Consider the following 20,787-nt stretch of genomic DNA (forward strand, 5'->3'; position numbering starts at 1 on the left):
TGGAGCACAGTCTGTGGAAAAGCATATTAAGTACAAGGTTTGGCTCTATAAGGCAACTTTCACAGAACTTTTGGTTAGAAACTGTCCCTAATTATATGGAACTATGGCTGAGGTTGTGTAAATTCTGATGTGTGTGTATTAAAGGTGTAAGGGTAATACTTCATATTGCTGGGGGTATTATTGCTATTTCATATAGTGTACACCACCATAATACTGACTTAAAACGGCTTAGCAGGGTGTAATACATGACTTGGAGCAGTCATTGAAAACTCTTTGTGAATACTGTGGCAAAGGCTAATGTAAATAAAGGAAGATGAAAGTAAACTTTGAAGTAGGAATAGAGCCTGACATAGCCTTCAAGACATACTGTAGTTAGGCATAACCCAACAAACTGGAAATATTTCATTTTCAATTTCCTGTCCAAGATACCAGCCTTAAGACTTACTTTTTGATTGTTATTACACATTTTGGTTCTCACTGCTATTAGGTACAAGCTGTGCTGGCAACTTACAAGCTTTCCATAAAGATACAGACTGTATTTCCTTTCTTGTAGACATTGTTGATAGCATTTTATCATACAGTAGAACAGTACAGTCTACCAGCTCCACTAGAACATGACAAGTGCTGTCAATGCCTCCACAAAACTACCATGCAGCAGAGAGCTCAGTGAAGGCCCAGGAGAGGGTGTTGGGATGTAAGTGCATCAGTACACTTGGCAGTCTCCTTTCATCCACCTCCATTTTCAACTTTGTGTAGAATCTCTCACACAAGCTACAGTGCTGGAAGCAGCTGTGCCAAGTCCTATTTTCCAGACCTTTCAAATATAATTAGAACAGGCTTATCTCATGGTTTCAGCCATATATGTCTGTATAGGCTCTTGAGGGAAGCAGCAGCTTTCACTCATAACCACACAGGTCTTAACAATTCTCCATCTCAAATGATGGAGGCTCCATTGGGCTTTTTTCCTGCCTTTCATCCCACAGAAGAAGGTGAATGAGCTTCAACTGCAAAAAAATCTGCATCTACTGCAAGTCCACTACACCTCTTAACAGTCTCACACCTAAGGGCCATCAGATTTCCGATTAGTGTCTTCTCGCTAGCGTGCAATGCAGCTGGTCGACCACTGGGCTATAGCAATGAGCTAGAGAGAAGGCAAAATCACTCTTAGTGAGTTGTGCCTAGTAGAGATAAGCCTGAGCAAGCAACTCCAAACCCTAACCTGGATTTCTCCAGAGCCCTTGTGCAGTCACATCCTACAGGGTAATGGACATCTTTTATTGCTGCGTGATAGACAAAATTTAAGTGACTGACTTATTGCTTGGCAAGCTGTCAATAATGACTTCTGATCATTATCTCTTCTGCACAGAGAGTGCTGGCTACACTCCCCTCCTTTGGTGGTGTGAAAGTGGTAGAGATGTCCCGTTCTCTTCATTCTTGGAATCCCTGAAGGACATGGTGCTGGGCATGGCTGCTCTGGACTGAGCCAGGCGACAAATAGCAATCTAGCAGCCATGTACCTGCAGCCCTCCTGGCTGCTCTCCCAGCTGAGAGCAGAAGCCACAAGGTAGCAGAAAACTCCTTTACATTCTCACCACATCACTCGGCTGCAGCCAGCAAAACAGCTGGAAATCTAGATTTCCATTTTGAATAGCTCTTGAGTGTAATGTGAGGACAATCATCATGAGAAAAGCTATGGGTCTAAGTGAACCCCAGTAGATCAGCTATAGCATTTCCAAAGAGACCTAGCCCCTTGTGGAGATTAAAGTAAATCCCAGAGTATTTTGTTCTAGCTATAATCCTAAATAACAACAAATCTGGATCCACTGTATAATATTTAATAACTCCTCCCTTACTTTTTGTCTTCCCTGTGTCAAAGAACATCATAAGCTTTAACAGACAAGCACTTAGAAATAAGGAAATACTCAAACACTGGCTGTTCTGTTCATGTGGAGGAGCGGCTATCCCCTAATATGCCATGTACCACTAACTAGATGAATTGCATTGCATGCTGTCTTCTAGAGAAAGAAACTGTGCCCAACTGAGCAGTGTCAGGGCCTGCACTCAAAATGCTGATTGCTAGGTCAGTGTTTTCATTATTACAGGTTCTTGGTGGAAACATAAACCACGAGAGCTCAGAGCTCTCATGGTCTGTACAGCTCAGCAGAATGTAGACTATTCAGTTTGGATGTATTTTATTAACACTGAGCTTTCACTTCATGCAGAGATAGCTTTTGACATTGTTGGCACGTAAGTAACAATTACAGCCCCTGTTATCCAGTGTATTCAAAAAAAAAAAGAAAAGCCTTTTTCTTTTTCAAAGGCATCTCCCTTTGCAGTGTGAGGTGTTTCTGTATCATCTCTTTGCCTTAAGGGTTGTGGTGTATCACTGCTCATAGGAAACCAGGCTCTGGGGATGCAGCTGTGTTGCCAGAAAGTCTGCACACTATAGACGTATCTTTTGTGCGTTGCCAGTAAGTTGTGGCTGTGACTATACCCTTAAGGGTTCCCAAAAGGTTTTGGAATGTAGGTGTATCTCTGTGCTTCCAGAAAGCTTGTGGCTGTGGCTGCCTTTGTCTATAGGGCTGAAAAGTTGTGGGCTGCTGATATACCAGTATGTGCTATAATAAAGCCTGTGTGCAGTAGGTGCATCCCTCGCTTCTGCTAGAGGCCTTTGGGCTATTCCAGAGCCATTTGTCTCCACAGCATTTGGGACACACACTGCTGTATATGCCCTAGCACATCTACATAAAGTTGTAGGTGTGATAAAACATTTGTGCCAAATTACTCACTCTATTAACATATGCACCATCCCTCTCAGGAGCTCAGGATGATTTAAAATTGCTAATTAAGCTTCCTACACCGGAGATGAGTGAGGATTATGATGCCCATTTTACAGATGCATGTTTCCATGTTCCCTGGAAGCCTGGTGGTGTACATAAAACCCCCAGGTACCTATTTTGGGTCCCTAGCTAGCTCTTAACCAGATATAACGCTAATCTGGACAGCAGCTGAGCCTAGCACTCTGCAGCAAGCAAAAAATCTTGAAGCTGAGGGCGAAGAGAGCTTAGCTGGCATCTATTCAGCATACGTAGAAAATACCACATGCATTCATCCTCCTGCTTTCAGGAACTGCAACTTTTGATCCAAGGACAAGCTCTATAGCTCTTTCTGCATAGCCTGAGCATCTCAACAGACCTAACTACCAACTTCATATGACTTTAACGCACAGTACTATGTGCATTCTCAACAGAGTGAATTATCCTGCAGGACACTGTGCAAATACATAAAAGGTTGCCATCCAAATCTTTCTGTCTGTGCCTGATGTGTATTTTCCCCTGAACAGTTAACGGGATCTAAGTATGCAGTCTAGACAATGCTTTCTCTTTTTTTTCTTTCTCAGGCTAACAAGAAGACAGTGTGAAAAGATGCTGAACCCAGAATCTTTTCAGAAGATTATGGGGATTCCACTTTTTATGTTCACTTACTAGGTTCCACATTATTTTGTCCTCTGCATGGAAAGAAATACTGATCATCCCATTCAGTAGTAACATAAAGCTGACTGTACTTTTCTGCTAAATACACAAAAAATTATAGACCCTGATATGCGTTTAGCCAAGAAATGCATCTGATCATGTGCCCAGATGAAAAATGGGGCTCCAAATACCCATCTGGATTCAGAAATGAACTCAGCACGTCAGGCTCATCCCCAATGGAAAGAATGACACACACAAGCGTGACTTCATGGTCATAAGGCCTTGAAAATGTACATCCAAATTGTTTGCAACAATATACATTTGATCAGGTTTTGGAAGCTGTTAAAAATAAACAGCCAAATGATGAAGCAGTGGAGAGTGTCTGCAGGGAAAAGGTGCTTTGTGCCAGTAAGTTGGGGATGTTACCCTTGGCTCACAAGTCTGCATTATATTTTGGCCATACACTCAGACTTGAATCATGCAGATCCTGCAAAGATGTAAGAGAAGCCGAAGATGTCACTTGCTTCCTTAGGCTCAACCCCCACATTTTAAAAGCTGTATTGAATGTTACACACAGCATATGCTTTTCTACCTGTTTTTCTTCCCTTGCAATTAATATAGAAAAGCAGCCCTAGAATTGGGTGAATATTGCAAGAAGTTTTTGCATAAACATTTCCTGGTTTGAATGTTTAAATGAAGATGCTCCAGGCATAGCTGTTAAGTGTGCAACTGCACTAAACCTGACAAGCTGGAGAAGCCCAGGAGGTGGGTGTTGAAGAAAAAGTGAGCAATGATTTTGGTATTACTCATGGTTGAGTGCGGGCTCTACTTCATTTCCACCACCAAAGGTCCAGATGAACTCTGCTATCCTACTGGTTAGCTCTTTTTTGAATGGATTTCTACCCATTTTGTACTTCCACTTTGGAAGGGCTCCAGTAAATGAATTTACTGGTGATAGTACAGGATAACAATGGCATGGTGTGGAAATATCGCAAAAGGATTTGTCAGAGACTTGAGGTTTGTATTGCTCCTTCAAGGATTTACACTGTAAAGGTGTTTCTGAGGGCTACCTTCCTCCTGCATGACAGCAGAGCGATACTTTGTGAGCTATGTGTCGTCAAGGCAGCAAAACTCCCAGTGAGCCCTGGAAACTCATCTTGCATGAACACGTGTTCAGTCAGCCCACTGGAGGGGACCCTCAGCTCCACCTTCAGTTACTTTAACAAACAAGTCTACTTCTGCCTCCCTGAACCTATGGAGGAAGGCTGGCACCAGTCCCAGACATGTTCCAGCTCTCTCCTGAGGCTGCTGTGGGTGACCTGCCACTTGGGCTGAGGGCCAAGATAGAAGGCAAATGCCAGATCCCAATGCTATTTCCTCAGGCAGCAAGCAGTCAGCCCAGAGTAAAATGGGTGAGAAGCTTGGGTCTGAACTGGAAGTGGTTTGAGGATTTTTTTGACCCACAGAATAGGCAAGATTCTCTAAAAAGGGATAAGGACCTAGTATCAGGCAGGAAACTATTCCACCACTATTCCAGTTCACCCATGGGACATGGTAAGGAATAACATGGGGAGAGGACTGTGGAGGAAATAGCTTGGAGGATCCTGTGTATCTTCCAGGCGGGAAACACCACCAGGTGATGGCTGGAGAAGCTTGGACTCACTCTTTCTTCCCAGACCTGCTGCTCCATCTGTTCTGGCAGTTCCCAAGCACTGTCAGTGACATATCGGTTCTCGCAGCTGTGTTGGTGGTGCGTGAATCCTTCTCCTTAGAATATTTCTAATCAGCTACAATTTTGATGTGCTGCCAATATTTTGTGTTTCAGCAATTCCTCCAGGAGCGAGGAAATAGTAAGTTTTCAATCATTTCTATTGTGGCAATACCTGAAGAGAAATTCACAGAAGAAAACCAAGGTAATTTTCTGTGCTGATCACTTTCTTCCTGTCAGATTTCAAAGCATGAGACAAATAATAAAGATGTTGGAGCTTCTCGGAAGCAGAAGGAACCTTTCATCACATGTAGTGTTAGCCCAGCAGCAGGGATCACATGGATCGCTGTAAAGCTGGCAGGTAAATTTGGTCCGTGTGGATGAAACAGCATAATAGAAGGTGATGAAGGAAACGCAGCTCTAGGTAAACAAAATAAAGATGCAAAACCCTCAGAGTAAAACCCCCTTTTGTGAGAAGAATCATCTCTCACAATGGTGATCTTAGTCTTCTCCTCCTCCTGTCTCACGAAGGTGTCTGTGGCAAGACCTGGAGAGCTGCTCTATTTCTGTGACACCTCCTGCCTGCAGATAAAGTTCACAGGGAGCTGAGAGTGCATCAGAATTTTATTAGCAATTTTCCATTGCATCATACCAGACAACCACCAACATGAAAACTAATGTTAGCTGAGCTGGTGTGACACGGGGTTTGTTCTAACTGAAAAGTATGTCTAAACCAATTCCATCAACACTTTTTGTTGTGTATGAGACACATAATGATTAATGTGGAGAGTCTTCATCAAGAAGGGCCATTCCACACCCTCATCCACGTATTATCAGTTCCCACCTATAGAAAACGTGTCTGGGCAAGACTTAACTATATTTGCTCTGTGAGATGTTTTCTCAGGAAAATAGTGAGATTATTCATCCAGAGATTAGAGAGCTTGATTTAACCTCTCCTTTGACGGACAGACTCTGTAATGACACAATGCTCTCCTGGCAATATCACACAGCTCTGTTTTCCATGTTGGACTCAGACTTGATCCTCCTGACTCAGGTGTATGGGTTGTACCCACTGCTTTCCATTGGGAAGGATAGGATGTGCAATAACTTCTAAGGACTGCATAAGATAGAGTGCTGGACTTTTAAAAAATAAATTTAATTGATTATTATTTTTCCTTAAACTGAATAATTAGGTCTAAACACCACTGCAGATGCATGAAAACAGTTCTTACCAGGAAATAAGCTGTATGTTGTAGAAATGCTTCAGTATTACAGCCAGTTGCTATTCATTTGTTTCTTCTACTCTTCCAATGATACTGATGTAGTTCAAGCATTTTCATCTGGACAAAGGTTTCAGTTTTTGATGGCTAGTTCACTGAAGATGCTATTGCATGTTTTAAATTCTGGTTTAGACATGTATAAACATTTGTTTCCTGGATGCATCAGTTAACTCAGCCCAAGCTGTAGCATGGAGATATTTTTACAGCAAGAAGATAGCTATTTTCACATGATGTGATGCTTATTTTGACAATTCTCCTTGTGCCCTTCCCCAGCTCCTCACTCGGGGGCACCTTCACTACCTTTGACTGCACAGGTGATTGATGTCCAAACACAAAAAGCAGGGTAGTAAGCTTTCATTTTAAACCCCAACTAAGGACAGATGGAATTTTATAGAAGCAAGCACAAATTTGTTAACTTCCCCCCCCCCCCCCCCCCCTTAATTGACTATAATTTGTCATTTTGTTTGTTTGTTTCTCGAGGATTGTTACTGGAGAACAGCAAATGAATAAAATGCAGTGTGTTTGGAAGCAGACTGACTGCCAACGAGATAAAACAAAAAAAGGGCTGCAATAAATCAATGAGTCATCTGATCTTCACAGGAAAAATGTGGGATGTACAGTAGGAAGGGAAAGTATAGAATAGAAACAGTTGCTGCGGCATGCCCTGTTCTCCTGCCGTGCCTGTGTTACTGGCAGCTGGAGGCTGGATCTTAACCAGCATGGCTGTTCCTATGTAAGAAAGAAGCTGCTTCATGAGTACTTCACAGTAGGAAAGGGAACAGGAGAGTTCACAGCTTGAATTGAGGGCATCACCAGAAGAAAATGTCAAGAAAGAAAAAATAATACAGATTACCTCTGGGTATTTTATGCATGGCATGGGTTGACGGAGAGCAGAAAACCTTGCAGAAAGCCAAGTGAAAGTCATTAGTGACTGTTACAATGGGGAGACTGTAGGGCAGGAAGAAAAATGTATTCTTTCTTAATTACACTGTAGACTTCTTCCCGTGGGTTCTCCCTTGGTTGGAGTATTAGTGCTTCATACTTAATTAGCTCTTCCCTCCTTCAAAGCGATTTTATGATATTAATTAATACAGCATTGTTAACCTATTAATCCTGCCAACTGGCTTGAGGTATTGCACAAATGGTTAAAAGCAATCAGCAACTGAAACACAGCCATAATTTATCGAGGCTTTTTTAACTTGAAATAGGCTGCTCAGCCCTATAAACGCAGTGACATCAGGATCCCTGTCTGTGGGAGATCTGACTCAGGAATGCTAAAGGCCATGTGGAAATGCAGGTCCTGAATCTGAGATACTGTCTCAGGTAAAGCCTTATGTCCTGATCCAAGATGCCTTTTTAAGTCATCCTTCGCTCTCGGGATGTGAAATGTCTCATGGAAATTGAAAGAATTAAGAAGTAAGTGGTGCATCGAACCCCCAGTGATGCTGAATCCCCGCTGTCAAGATTCATTTTGGAGGAAGTTCACATGGATGTGAAGCTACAGCATCAAGGCCACTTAGGCTGGCAGATGCCAAGATGCTTTCAGAGTTTGAAACCAATCTGCAGAGGTCATTATAAATGGCTTCAGGGAAGATGTGGTATAGCAGGAAGAGTTGGCTTTGAGACAAGCAGTAATTTAATGTTCTGCAGAGGGTCATCTGTAAAATACAGAGAACTGGGGTCGAGTTAGCACTTGTACAAGCTGTACTCATGGTACTACACACTGGCACCTCATGAGTTGCTATTTACTCTTTTTAAAAGAAATAGAAAAAGGTGAATAAAGTGAATATAAATAAAAAGGCATAGAGGCTGGGTGGAGAGCAGAGTGGGGCCAGCACAGAGCTTGGGACTCTGCTACAGAGAGGTCAGAGGAGTTAGCTCAGCAATGAGAGGTAGAATACAACATTTTAAGTGCTGTGTTTGCTGGTGTAATGGCTGGATGCATGGGCTGGGCACACCCTGCAGTCCACACCTCCCGGCTGACGGTGGACCAAAGATCAAAAACTCTCTGCGAGCTTTTGACCGTGCACGCACAGGGGCAGAGCTCTCCTTTTAAAACAAAGCCCAGGAGACGGATAGCTGTGGCCACTGCATCAGCATGTTTTCATCACACAAATGAGGAGGCACAGGATCACACTCCTACCGCACTGAATGCTACTTGCCATCTTATAGAAATGTGGGGGAAGTTTCCCATCCTTCACCATCTACTGAAGTTTCCAGATATATTTTATGTATAAGGCAAACCCTGAGTTCTCCTCTCTTAACCCTTCCTTCCTCCCAGGTGAGGATAAACCACAGAAAGCGTGGGAGTTACTTGGATGGGTCAGTTCCAGGTGGAATTTTGTTTGGAAGAAAAGCACGATTTTGACAGAATACAGGCAGCATTATTTCTTGTAGTATTAGGCAATAAACTGTAATGCATTGCAGCCAAGCTTTAACAGAGAGGCTTCAGAGTCATTTTATAAACAGGAACATTAGCAGTTTTATCATCTTGTTCCAGGTAATCATCTTGTTCCATATAATTATTAGCTTTCGCTTCTTGGATGAAGTAATCTTTGCAAATCTGTTCCTATTTAATTAACCACATTCCCTACTGACTGCCACAGGCATCTCCTGTGCAGGTGTAGTCTTGAAGCTGTAAATTCATTTTCAGAAACGATTCCAAGAAGGAGCTGCTCAGGCTGGAATTTACAGCAGAAACCCTCTTCTGCATCAGTCTTACCATGTAAGACAAGATGATCTGCTCCAAGGCTGCATAACAAGCTCAACTCTGAGCAGGCAGCCAACCAAGCAATGAGACCTGGTCAGAGGTAGGTTTTCTTGTTGCTACTTTGCGCTCAGTGCTTAGAAAGCTTGGTTCTAGCTTCCACTGAAGTTACTTGGAGTTTAGGTGTGCTTAGCATCATCCAAAAGTAGGTCCTAATTAACTGATCAAAAGGCAGGACTCCAAAAGAATAATGGCCTGGGGATGGGCTTTGTATTCCCCCTGACTGAGGTGTAAGTCCTGCAATTATACACACATGTTCATACCCTGCCCTTCGTCCATGATGTTCAGCTCCACACGATCCCAAGCTTTAATGCCAAAAGGATGTGCATTAAAGCTGACAGCAGCATGGGGCCACTCGCAGGATTTCAGTCTGTTTCCTGACTGGCTGGGGATATTTTTTAGGGAGAGGATGATGGCAGCTATGATTGTCATGGAAAGAATTGGCCAGGGAAATGAATAAAAGGGAAAAAACCTGGGGCTTTTATATTCCACAATAAACTACAAATCAGTCTCTAAGCACCTCTGTTACACTACAAGGTAGGGCAGAATCAAAACAGGGTGATTGTGCTGTAGCCCTTTTGGATAATGGCAGCAAAGAAAGAAAGTTTCCAGCCTTCTTTCATGTACAAACCACAACTATGTCAACCTGCCTAGGACACAAAGATTACACAAATTTACAACATCTCCATTAGAAAGCAAAAAAAAGGCAAATACTGAGTTCTACTAGTCATGGTAATCCAGTAGTCTCCGGAGTTCAATGAAGTGAGGGACTTTGAGGGGCGAAAAAGGAAGAGAAACACTCTAATAAGGCCAAACCCCTCGAGGAAATCCTGCTGGTGATGGTGGTCTCCAAAACACCTTCTCCAGGAGTTTTCTGTTTGTTATTTGTTACCTCAGTACAAGTGTGCCTACACTGGAGCACCCATATCTTGATTTTAGGAAGAGGAAAGTTCAATATTTAACTGCCCCACCTAAACTTTAGGTGATGTCTGACTTAAAGAAAGTAATTGACATCTGATAAGAAATAGAAGTCATTTTAAAAAACTAAGGTTGGAACTCCCAAAAGAGCAGATGAGGTGGTTGCCTTAGACCACAAATTTCAGAGAATTAGAAACTACCCATTTTAACTGTTCAGTTTATCTGATAAGTTTTAAAAAAATACATCTCTGTAGTCTTGTCTTGGAGTTTCATATGGGGCTTTGGAAATCAGCTCCCAGCTTCTCTCTCCTGGTATTGTTAAAATACATCTCTGTAGTCTTGTCTTGGAGTTTCATATGGGGCTTTGGAAATCAGCTCCCAGCTTCTCTCTCCTGGTATTGTTCTTATAGGAGCACGTATTTCCCCTGACATTGGTCCAGCTTTTTCTCTCCATAACGTTACACTATGTGCTTTGGGTAGTGGCAAATTTATCTCTAATCTTTTTGTCTCCAGAAGCAGCTGATTTTATCTAGGTGCTGTAAGAAGAGACTTTGGGGATCCTTTCGAAGGGAGAGACTGGTAGGTCAAATTCTGCTATGTGTTCACACTTAGAATGAATAGCCTAAGGTAAAGGGAATCCTCCTCTGCTCCAGAAGGTTTATTCCCCTGGCCCCAGGCCATAGCAATAAAGAAGTCCTTTGAAATTATTCCCCAGTCCACAATAACCTTTGTAAATCCCACATCAGGAAGGGATTTGGCAGAGATGGTGTTGCCATTATTCTTGCTTTGACCCTCATCCAAAGCATGTTTGTATTGCAGAAGACAGAGTGAGTTTTCCCTGAATGCCTGTGCACAGCACGGACAGGGAAAGCTGTGAAGGGTCTCTTGTCAGCTCTTTGCTCTCTGTCCTTCTTGCTGCTGCACTGGGCTCTGGTAAGGGTAAAAGCCAATCTTCTTGTGATAGTATCATAATTATTATTAGTCCTGGATGATATTCCAAAATTACATCAAGCTGACTACAACATATAATAAGTTATTAAGAGGATTAAACTGAATTTAAGCTGTTTCTTGCTGTAAATATCTATTGCCTACGTACTGGCATCTGAAACTGAGGAGAGGAGTCATTGTCAGTCAGAGACTTTCATTTCCACTGAAGAAATTTAGAATCATAGAGCCATAGAATTGTTAGGGTTGGAAAGGACCTTAAGATCATCTAGTTCCAACCCCTATGCCATTTCACAGAGGCACATCCACCAGCTTCAGGAGGGATGCTCTTGGTTTGAATGAGTCTAAAACAGATGAGAAGCAGGCCACTAATATCTATATATTAACCTTCTGCTTGGCTACCCACCACTGTTCCTTATCCCTGCCATAAAGACATTTATGCTGATGTGATTTCTAGATGTAGTTAAATGGTGGCTTACTTAAGGGATTTTGTTGGGGGGTAATTGGTACTGTACTGCTCTGCGCCTGCAGTTGGTGTAACTGAAGGCTCAGCAGGGCCCTATTCTACTCTTTCTATATACTGTCTTTGATGTACACCTCATAGTGTCTGAGCACTTCAAAAGCATGCAGGGGTTCAGCCTCACAGTGGCCTTGTGGAATGGATGATATCCCATTTTACAGGGGATTACATATTCACACTGCCAACCTTTAAGCTTCTATCTTGGCACATAGAAGCCTTAGGCTCCTTATAGAGTTGGTTAAGTCTACAGCCACCTAAATTAGGTATTCTGAATTATCACAAAGAGATTAAACCCCTGACTTTTAAGCATGGCTTCTAATTAGGGGATATGCCATTTCTGATTGCTTTGGGAGACTCTTAACTTCTATTACACATGGTAAAAACTGCAGGTCCCATAGACTTCGTATGGAGTTGGAAACATTAAAGGCCAGGCCTCCAACTGGGCAAATAAAAACAACAAAAATCGTAAGTCAGCTATGAAACGAGTCCTACAGCTTTCTGAAAAGGAGGCTTGGCATAACTTGTATGGAATTGTTCCCCTACATTTTGAGCCCAAATGACTTAACAACACTACTCTTTCCTCTTAATGAGAGAAGCTACAGGAAAGTCTAGAAGCTATGGGTCAAGCCAAAGGATTTCATTTCTTTTTTTTTAAGCAATTATGCAAACCTCAGGAGAAGAATGTATGGCAGATATGGACAAGTACTTGTCTGTCTGGGAGGCTACTGGCTTTTTAAAGAAGGACAAAATCATTTATTGCTTGGCTTCTTCCTACATATATATCACTTGTTTGTAATGGCAAAGTTATGAATAAGCATGTTATTTCTCAATCTGTAATTACTGATTTTTTTCTGCAAATGTTCCTGTGGTTACCCTGTCTGTCTCTAAGAAGTGCAGGGTTTTATTGATTTTTACGGAGTTGTTAACTACGTAGCATTGATTTAGTCTTTTACCTATTTTCTCCTATTTTTTCTTTATATTTTAATATTAATTTTGTTAATATTTTCACTTGCTTTCCCAATAGATCTGCCTGCCTGCTTAACATTCTGTTCTGCCTTGCATACAGAGAAATATACTTCTCAAATATGATAAGCTACAAAATGTGCTGCATCATGTGAGTAATGTACCTCACATATATTCACTGCATATACTTGATGCACCAAGCATCAAGCACTGCTGGAAACTTGCGCAGTCTAAAAGGAATTTCTTATAATGAAAGAATGAGCAGAAAGTTAAATTTTAAGGCTATGATCTGCCTTGTGTACTCGGAATGCAAGGAGAACTGAGCCCTGACTGGCAATGCAGGTGAAAAACCATCAAAAGTGAGAAAGTAAAAGCTATGCAATGTGCTGGGATGAAATGAATTTGAGAAAATTGATCTTTTATTTTTTTGTCCTATTGTCTTCCGGTTACTTTATTCTCCCAGTTACTGTATTCTTAGACATTGCTATAAAGAATGGAAGGATAAAAATAGACAGAATCATGGCAATTTCCTCTGATGCAGAATTATTAATGGAAAGCAAATAATAATGTTCATATTAAGATGTATGAAGCACCTCTTGACTTACACCAAAAACAAAACCAGTGGGGAGATCTGAAGTTGCCAGCCTGAAATACTTGATATTATATTAACAAAAGCCTTTTGAAAAGACTTGTACAAATCCTCAGTAAGTCCCTGTATCTTAGGTAATCCAGAGTTGGCTAACTGAATGATAAAAATGCAAACTTTCATATTTGGGGTCAAAGTAAAAAAAATCTCCCAATAAGCCTCAAGTTTTCTTGTGAATCTGGTCCAACTTCCTAAATCTCTCTGCTTCCTGACCAAGCAGAAGACTACATGGGTTACGAGTCTAGGGACAGAAGATGTCACAAGCACTAAATCAGTAGGTTTATTCTCTGTATTATCTGCCTTCAAAGAAATAATTTTAAACTGAGTTGTCCTTTCTCTCTCCCTTTCCTTCTTTTTTGATGTTGAAAGGCAGCCTGAGAAAACTCAGCCTCTAAATATTGCCTTGCTTTCTTTTCACCTTATATAATCTGGGTGAGGGACTTTTTACAAGGGCATGTAGTGACAGGATAAGGGGGAAGAGGTTTAAACTGACAGGGGGGAGGTTTAGATTAGACATTAGGAAGAAATTCTTCCCTGTGAGGGTGCTGAGGCGCTGGCACAGCGGGCCCAGAGAAGCTGTCGCTGCCCCATTCCTGACGGTGTTCAACATCAGGTTGGACAGGGCTTGGAGCAACCTGCTCTAGTGGAATGTGTCCCTGCCCATGGTAGGGGGTTGGAATTGAATGGGCTTTAAGGTCCTCTCCAACCCAAATCATCTATGATTCTGATCCAGTTCTGGGTCTCCACCGGGTTTGCATGAACATTTGTTGGCATCCCTGAAGAATGTGTATCAATAATTCTCATGCACTGGTTAAAATCACCATGAGGAGGTGAAGGGAAACACATGCTCAGTGCTAGATAGCTTTGTGACAGAGGCTTCCTTCCTCCAGCATGTTAATTAATCTAAAGTTCAACCAGTTAAGTGCTTTTTAGGAGAATAAATGGATGGAAACACAGAGCCGTCATTCCCTCACTCCTTGTAAGCTAGCTCCACTGACTGAATGCTGATGTCATGCCATCAGATGATGTAAGAGTAAGTACAATCAGTTATCTTGTTTATTCTGGGGCTACATCTAGGCCTGAATTAGGGCAGAAAGAGAGCACATTATGTGTATACACAAATCACAAAGAATTGAAAAGAAAAAGAATAAACCTGTCTTTTCATGTTTGCTTTTTATTTCTACATGACAGGTCATTTTCAGCTGTTACTCTGTGAGTGGCACAGTAACCTGTACTGCATGCTCACTTCAGATGGATTTGGACATTCTGAAGAAGGCTGTGCTGCTTGCTTGTGTCTGTCACCACTTGTTGGTGTAACTTTTTAATTAAAAACTGACAAGACCAAGAAGACTGACTGCGCAGTTGTCAGTGATTGATTTACAAGAAGTTTCTTGAAAGATCTCTATGTATGGGGGTTCTTTGTTATTCAAAGAGCATGCAAGCCGCGGACATGTTCTCAGAATCTGAGAAGTTCTTAGTCATGACAGAGCAAGAGTATTCATTTGAAGTGCTCAGGAAATTTGGCACAATAGGTCCCATTTTAAAATCAATCCATTTTCTCAGCCTTGGGGGCACAAAGTGAGGTGCAGAGGAGCTATCTGACATCATCCGTGGTCTGACAAATCAGATGACTAGAATTGTTGTTCGAACAAAACATTGGGATGGGCAAATGATTCATAGCACTATCCAAGGAATGATCTATGTGGAGTCTCTGGAATGTGAAGTCAGTCAGTAGTATTTTTAAAAGACGGATATGTTGCTCAGCTCTAGCAATAACTGCTTATATTTACGTATTTGTTTTAATTTCTTCTGCTAAAATTGTCTGCATGATGCTGTTGGAAGAGGTCAACCACACTTGAAAATGATGTTTTTATGGTACATATTTCTGTGGTGGTTTGCTCAACTTCCTACTTAACCCTCTTCCACTGGCAAAAGATACTTGCTGCAATATTTTTTGTTCCCATACCTCTATACATTCATCAGATTACTTCATCATAATCAGAGCTCATTTTTGCAGAAGAGATTGAAATGTCCCCTTTAGGGAAACTAAAATGAAATTAGGTGTTCCTTTGTACTGGTATACCATTGCTTCCAGCTTGAGAATGCAAAGCAGGCCATGGTTGTAGGCAAGGTTGGATGACATGGTGGTAGAAACCTCATTATCAGCCCACACCACATTCCCTATAACTTACACAGTGGAGCTGTATCACTGGTTTTAAGGAAAAGTGTAATGTATGCAGGTCATTTGTGATTTGAACAAAACAGTAAAGTTTTGCCTTTTGGATTGGAATAGGAGATGCATGATCACATTGCTTTAAGTCTTCATAAAACATTGTGCATGTGAATAGCTGTATATAAGACTACAGAACCTGTCTTTTCACACAGAGGCAGGGACCAAGTTACTAGAAACATGCAAATATTCTGTCTGAAGAAATCAGAACTAGTTGCTCTTTTAACAGAAGTGTGGACTATAAAATTGCAGCGTGTAGGTAGTGACTGTCAAAAGCAATAAAATGAAATGATAGACTACAGTCCTGCAATGGTGCTAAAGAGCACAGCTGAATGATCTCATGATATTTTACAGCATGAAATCAATTTTCAGAGGTAAAACAAGAACTAACAGAGCAGCAAGCAGATGTGTCATGCAAGGTTTGTAAGGAAGTTACCATCAGGAATGACTTAGCAAAAGAAATAAAACCTTAAGGGTCTTGAAGAATTTCCACACTTAGAACCACATCCTCCATACCTCTACATCCTACAACTGTTGCTACAGCTCAGTCACTGCCACCTCACACCACACAGCCCCATGGTATGTAAGTGTTGGCGCTGTGGTTAGGGCTGGGACTTCCCAAGCTTCCCAGGCTAGGTTTAAATTAGGAGCAAGAGGATGTGGGGTCAGCACTTCATATAGGGCTAGTCTGGGGACTCCAGGTTGGTATATTATGTGTGAATTTGCTATTATTTGGTATTTTAAAGAAGAGTAATTATCAGCACTGTAGCATCTATGCCATGGTGTGCCTTTTTCTGGGAGAGAGAAGGTTTTACTGGCCCTGACACAGACCTCTGCAGTCTCTCTCAGAAGAACCACCAGAATGCAGTCACCTTTAGTGAACACTTTCAAGACAAATAGGGAAAACCAAATGCACCGCACTGGCCACTCTACCAAGGCAGAGCTAGAGAGCTACAGGTGAATTACCGAAGGACAAGCTGGACCACCTTTTTCCAAGTGTTGCAGGCAGACTCTAAATTTTATGTGGTGGTTATCTATTCACAAAACACCCAAGGCTGCAGCACAAGCACATCCAAACAAACAGCATAAAAGCCATTGCAAGCTCCTTTGATCTTGTGTATGCATTGTGATTCTATCAGGAGATTTATGAGAGCAGTCAGCAACACTGCACAAACAACAGGGCTGAAGATTGCACAAGAGCCCAGCACAGAGAACACTGAAGCCACTGGGCTACCCTCATAACAAAAGTCCTTTCTCTTGCACAAGACCCTTGCAAGGGTTTTTCTGACTCCTGTACAAAGAGAACAGGGGGTACAACAGAACTGCTGACCTGCTGACTGATTTGATCTATTTACATGAGCCAACACAGCCCCCCCAGATAATTGCCCCTTCTTTTGACATATTCCAAACCATCTCATCTTTGCTACATGAAGACCTACAGCAAGTGAAAGCAATTTGGATTACACTTTACTGCCTTGTCTGGACACCTGAGTGTGAATTAAAGATGGAGTAGTGTTAAGGGAGTTATGTTGCATTTAGCATGAGGACTGATATTGAGAAAGTACAATTTAAAACCCCTTACTCTTTTTTAACTCTGCCTTAAACTTTTTGATGCCATAGCTCCCCCGAAGCAGTAAGTAGTGCACACAGATGGATGGCCAACATGTAGTTCAGAAAGAAAAAGGAGCAAGAGAGGGATCTGTTCCAGCAACTACTGGACGTAACCCAACAGAAGGCCCTAACACACTTCCCAAAGAATCCTCAGAGGACTGAAATGGAGCTCATTGCCCTGAAAAGAGCACTGACACAGGCACTGCAGGGGAGGAATGTCATGAATTAACTTCTTTTGTGATCAGCTCTAAGGACTGCATCCCAGAGTACTGCGCTCTGGAGAAGATACACCATTCAGGGGTAACTGGAGGGCCCTCCCGCAGCATGCAGTGTGGTCCCACTCCCAGAAGATGGATGAGAACAAATGCATTACCTACATTGGTAATTCTTAACCTGTGGTTTACAGATTGCCAGCATTTTTCCAGTGGAAGTCCTGCTTTGTATTCAGTTAACTTACACCATCTGCTTGCTTTGTTACTTACATAATTACCAAAAGGTCAGTTCACCAGGGGCTTGTTAGTCCATAAACAATGTGCTACTTACATTTTTACATTTATTTTATGTTATTTATTGTAAAATAAACTTATTCTGATAGCACTCAGTGTGGTGCTGCACAAAGCAGAGCTGTTGCAGAGAAGTGCTCTGCTGAAGTTTTTTGCTCAGTTTCTTCATAATCAATACCAAGAGAAGAAGCAAGGATATTAATTTCCAAGCCCCCAGCCCGTACACTTCATGGTGGTTGTCCTATAGGGTACCACCAGAGAAACCACTGAGTGCAGAATGATGGAGCAGGCCATCACATTAGGGGTTGTCTTCCCACAACACCACGCCGTTCAGTCAAACAAGCTACTCTGCTCAGTGAACAAGCTACAGCAATGCAGTGGTCAATATATTATATATTATAGGATATTATAAATCATCATGGCTTGGGTATACTTAGGTGCCACATAGTTTAAGGAGGCTTGAGCAAAATAACAAGACACAAAATCTAAGTGTAAATGCATAATCATCAGGGAAAATAATGTGACCTTAGTTCTACAGAGGTGACCTCTGCCTTGTGCACTTCCAGAGCAGACTATAAGCCAGCCCAGCAGTTATCCTGCAAACCATCCTTTCATTAGAAAGAACCATAGAATCACAGAACAGCTAGGGTTGGAATACGCATTAAGCTGTAGCCCATGGAAAATGTTTCGAGAGTCTTTTGGCTGAGATCCAGCCTGGAGTCAGCCGAGCATCTGTGGGAGTGCTGGGCTCCTCACTGCAAGCATTGTCTTTGGGCTGACAGCATCACAGCTGTGAAAAAGGACACCAAGGAGCCTTGGCAGAACACTCCACATTACTCAGTTGGTGCAAAATATTGGTGTAACATATGATGTTTTGGATAACTATCTGAGTTATCACTAAAACTCTATAAATGTGATGATATTCCTCCACTGCCTGGGGCTCACAGAAACATCTGTTTATCAGCTATGAATACAAGGGGCTGGATCACACTCCAGCATTTTTTCATGCTGTCCTAGTAGAGGCTGCCTTAAGAAAAACAGAAATTGAAAAGGAAATTCCTGAATAAAGGCAAAAAGTTCATACCATATATGGCTAGGAATATTTGAGGAAGACATCCTGATTAAAAAAAATAAGATTACAGCTACATAAAATATTATTGCCAATTTTTTCTGATGGCACATCTCATCCGATGGTGTCCAGTACTCCTTAAGCACTTAAAAGAACTTATGCAGAGACAATTAAAACAAATGGAATCTGTCTTGTGAATCCACTGGGATTTGGAATTTAAGTGCCAGAATTCTATCAGTGTTTTATCACTTCATGCACTTCCTAGTGGTCTTTCTGTCTCTTGGATTTGAAGATCACACCCCTTGAATAGATCGCAGGAAATCCAGGCAGGGAAACCTTTATAAATATATAGTAAAGCAAATGGATAGATCCAGTAGAATAAAAGCATAACAAGATGATATAATTACTGTATGGTCAGAATCGGAGTTCTGTTTTTGTAGTTGACCTTTAAACTGCAAGGGGTGACATTCTTGCCCCAGTGAAACCAGTGGGATTTGTCCCATTGACTTCAAGATAGCTAGGATTTTAACTCATTTAATTAGCTATGAAAACAAGCCAAAATCCCAAATCATCCTTGAACTCTAACTGGAAATCCAATTTAAAACTTCAGAGCCCATGTTCAGCTCTGTATGTAACAGACTCAAAGCAAAGGCTGTCATCTTGAGAAATACATCTGTAGGTGACCTAGTCACACTGACAACTTTGGGGAAAAGAAAATCACAGGCAAAAAAATCTGGTTTTCATGTTGGTCTTGCTACTGCAGCGAACTGTGTTTGATTCAGTGTGCCTCTCCAGCTCCCTCCAATACAAACATCTTTCCCCCCTTTTTCTTGAAGGAAAGCATTTGTAGCACCAAAACCTATTGCTAAAAATTTGCCTGTTAATGTCCCGAACTAATAAAGAGATTTTTACTAGCAAAAAGGAAAAGATGATTTATGACCGTATTTAGAAGATAATCAGGTTCATGATAATTTGTTGGTATATGGGAGTTCCCTGTGGAGAATTTTCTCATGTCTGAGTCCCATTTAATAGAAGAAAGAAATTCCTTTGTTGGTGACTCTGTAACACAGAGGAACTTAGGGTTGAAAGACCACATTTATAATATGATATGGGTGACTATTTGCAAGTGTAATAGCTAATTGTACATAAAGAAAGGGCTGTATTTCCTCATCAGAAGTATACAATAAAGTAATGACACACGAAGTATGTGCCCACTGGCTGCAAATTCCTTTCTAGAAGGAATCTGGAAGGACCCTGGTTTCTGGAAGAAATCCCCAAGTGCAATAATTAGTAGGCTTAATAATTTCGTAGTCCTCTCTCTGTTTCGTCATTTATCTGTCTTCTGATGTCCACATTCATTGTATATTGATCTCAGCGGATTTCAAACTCAAATGAAGAGCTGAGAGTAGTAGAATGAGACACTACTATAGGGAACTGAGGAAAAAGTATGGTGCAATCAGAAATTAATGATGGATCTGGGGGCTTGCCTTCCTCTATTTCCTTCTCCTGTATCCTATGCAAGGGACATTTTACATCTCCCTTGAGCAGACATTAACAGCATGGAGAATCTCTGCCTCAGAGTAAACCACTGTGTGGAAAAAAAAGTCAGAACTGGCTTGAAAGACGGTCAAAGTGGCAGAAGGCAGCTGCACACTGCACAGACTTGTCCATCTTTCTAAGTGACCACCTGCAGAACTGACAGTACAAGGAGCCATCTGAAAGTTGGGGTGCATCCTGGATATGTCATCCTGGATATGGCTGAGAATATTGAGACAGACAACTAAGGAGGAGAAGTTTTGCAGAAGACTCTTTGCCTGATTTGCTGATCAAAGTTAGGAAACCTTGTTATAGTCAAGGCCCAACAGCAACATCCTGAAAACATCCAAGAACAATATATTTCCATTAAATTCACAACATGTTTTAAGACAGCTATCCACACTCTGTTGCCCATCAGGAGCATGAGAATATCAATATCCTTTCCCACCCGCACAAGAGTAAAGACAACAACTTTCACCTAACATCAGCCCTTCAGTTTTTTAGCAGTCGCATGTTTCTCTTTAGTCTTCCTCTGGACTTTGTTAAAAACACAGTGGTACAAGTGCTCCACTAAATATTTATTCTGTACTACACATCTTGATAAAGTATTTTGCAAAC

General features: G+C 41.6%; 1 long non-coding RNA gene across 1 annotated transcript in view; it reads left to right on the forward strand.

Annotated features, from left to right (window-relative positions):
• The window catches only part of LOC133280431 (uncharacterized), a 148,249-nt gene that overhangs the window by 29,761 nt on the left and 97,701 nt on the right, over positions 1-20,787 (forward strand). The window lies entirely within an intron of this gene.

Source organism: Pezoporus flaviventris, unplaced genomic scaffold, assembly GCF_033815535.1.
Source record: "Pezoporus flaviventris isolate CSIRO_AGI_PZ_B2104156 unplaced genomic scaffold, CSIRO_AGI_Pfla_v1 ptg000083l, whole genome shotgun sequence".
Taxonomy (NCBI): Eukaryota; Metazoa; Chordata; class Aves; order Psittaciformes; family Psittacidae; genus Pezoporus; species Pezoporus flaviventris.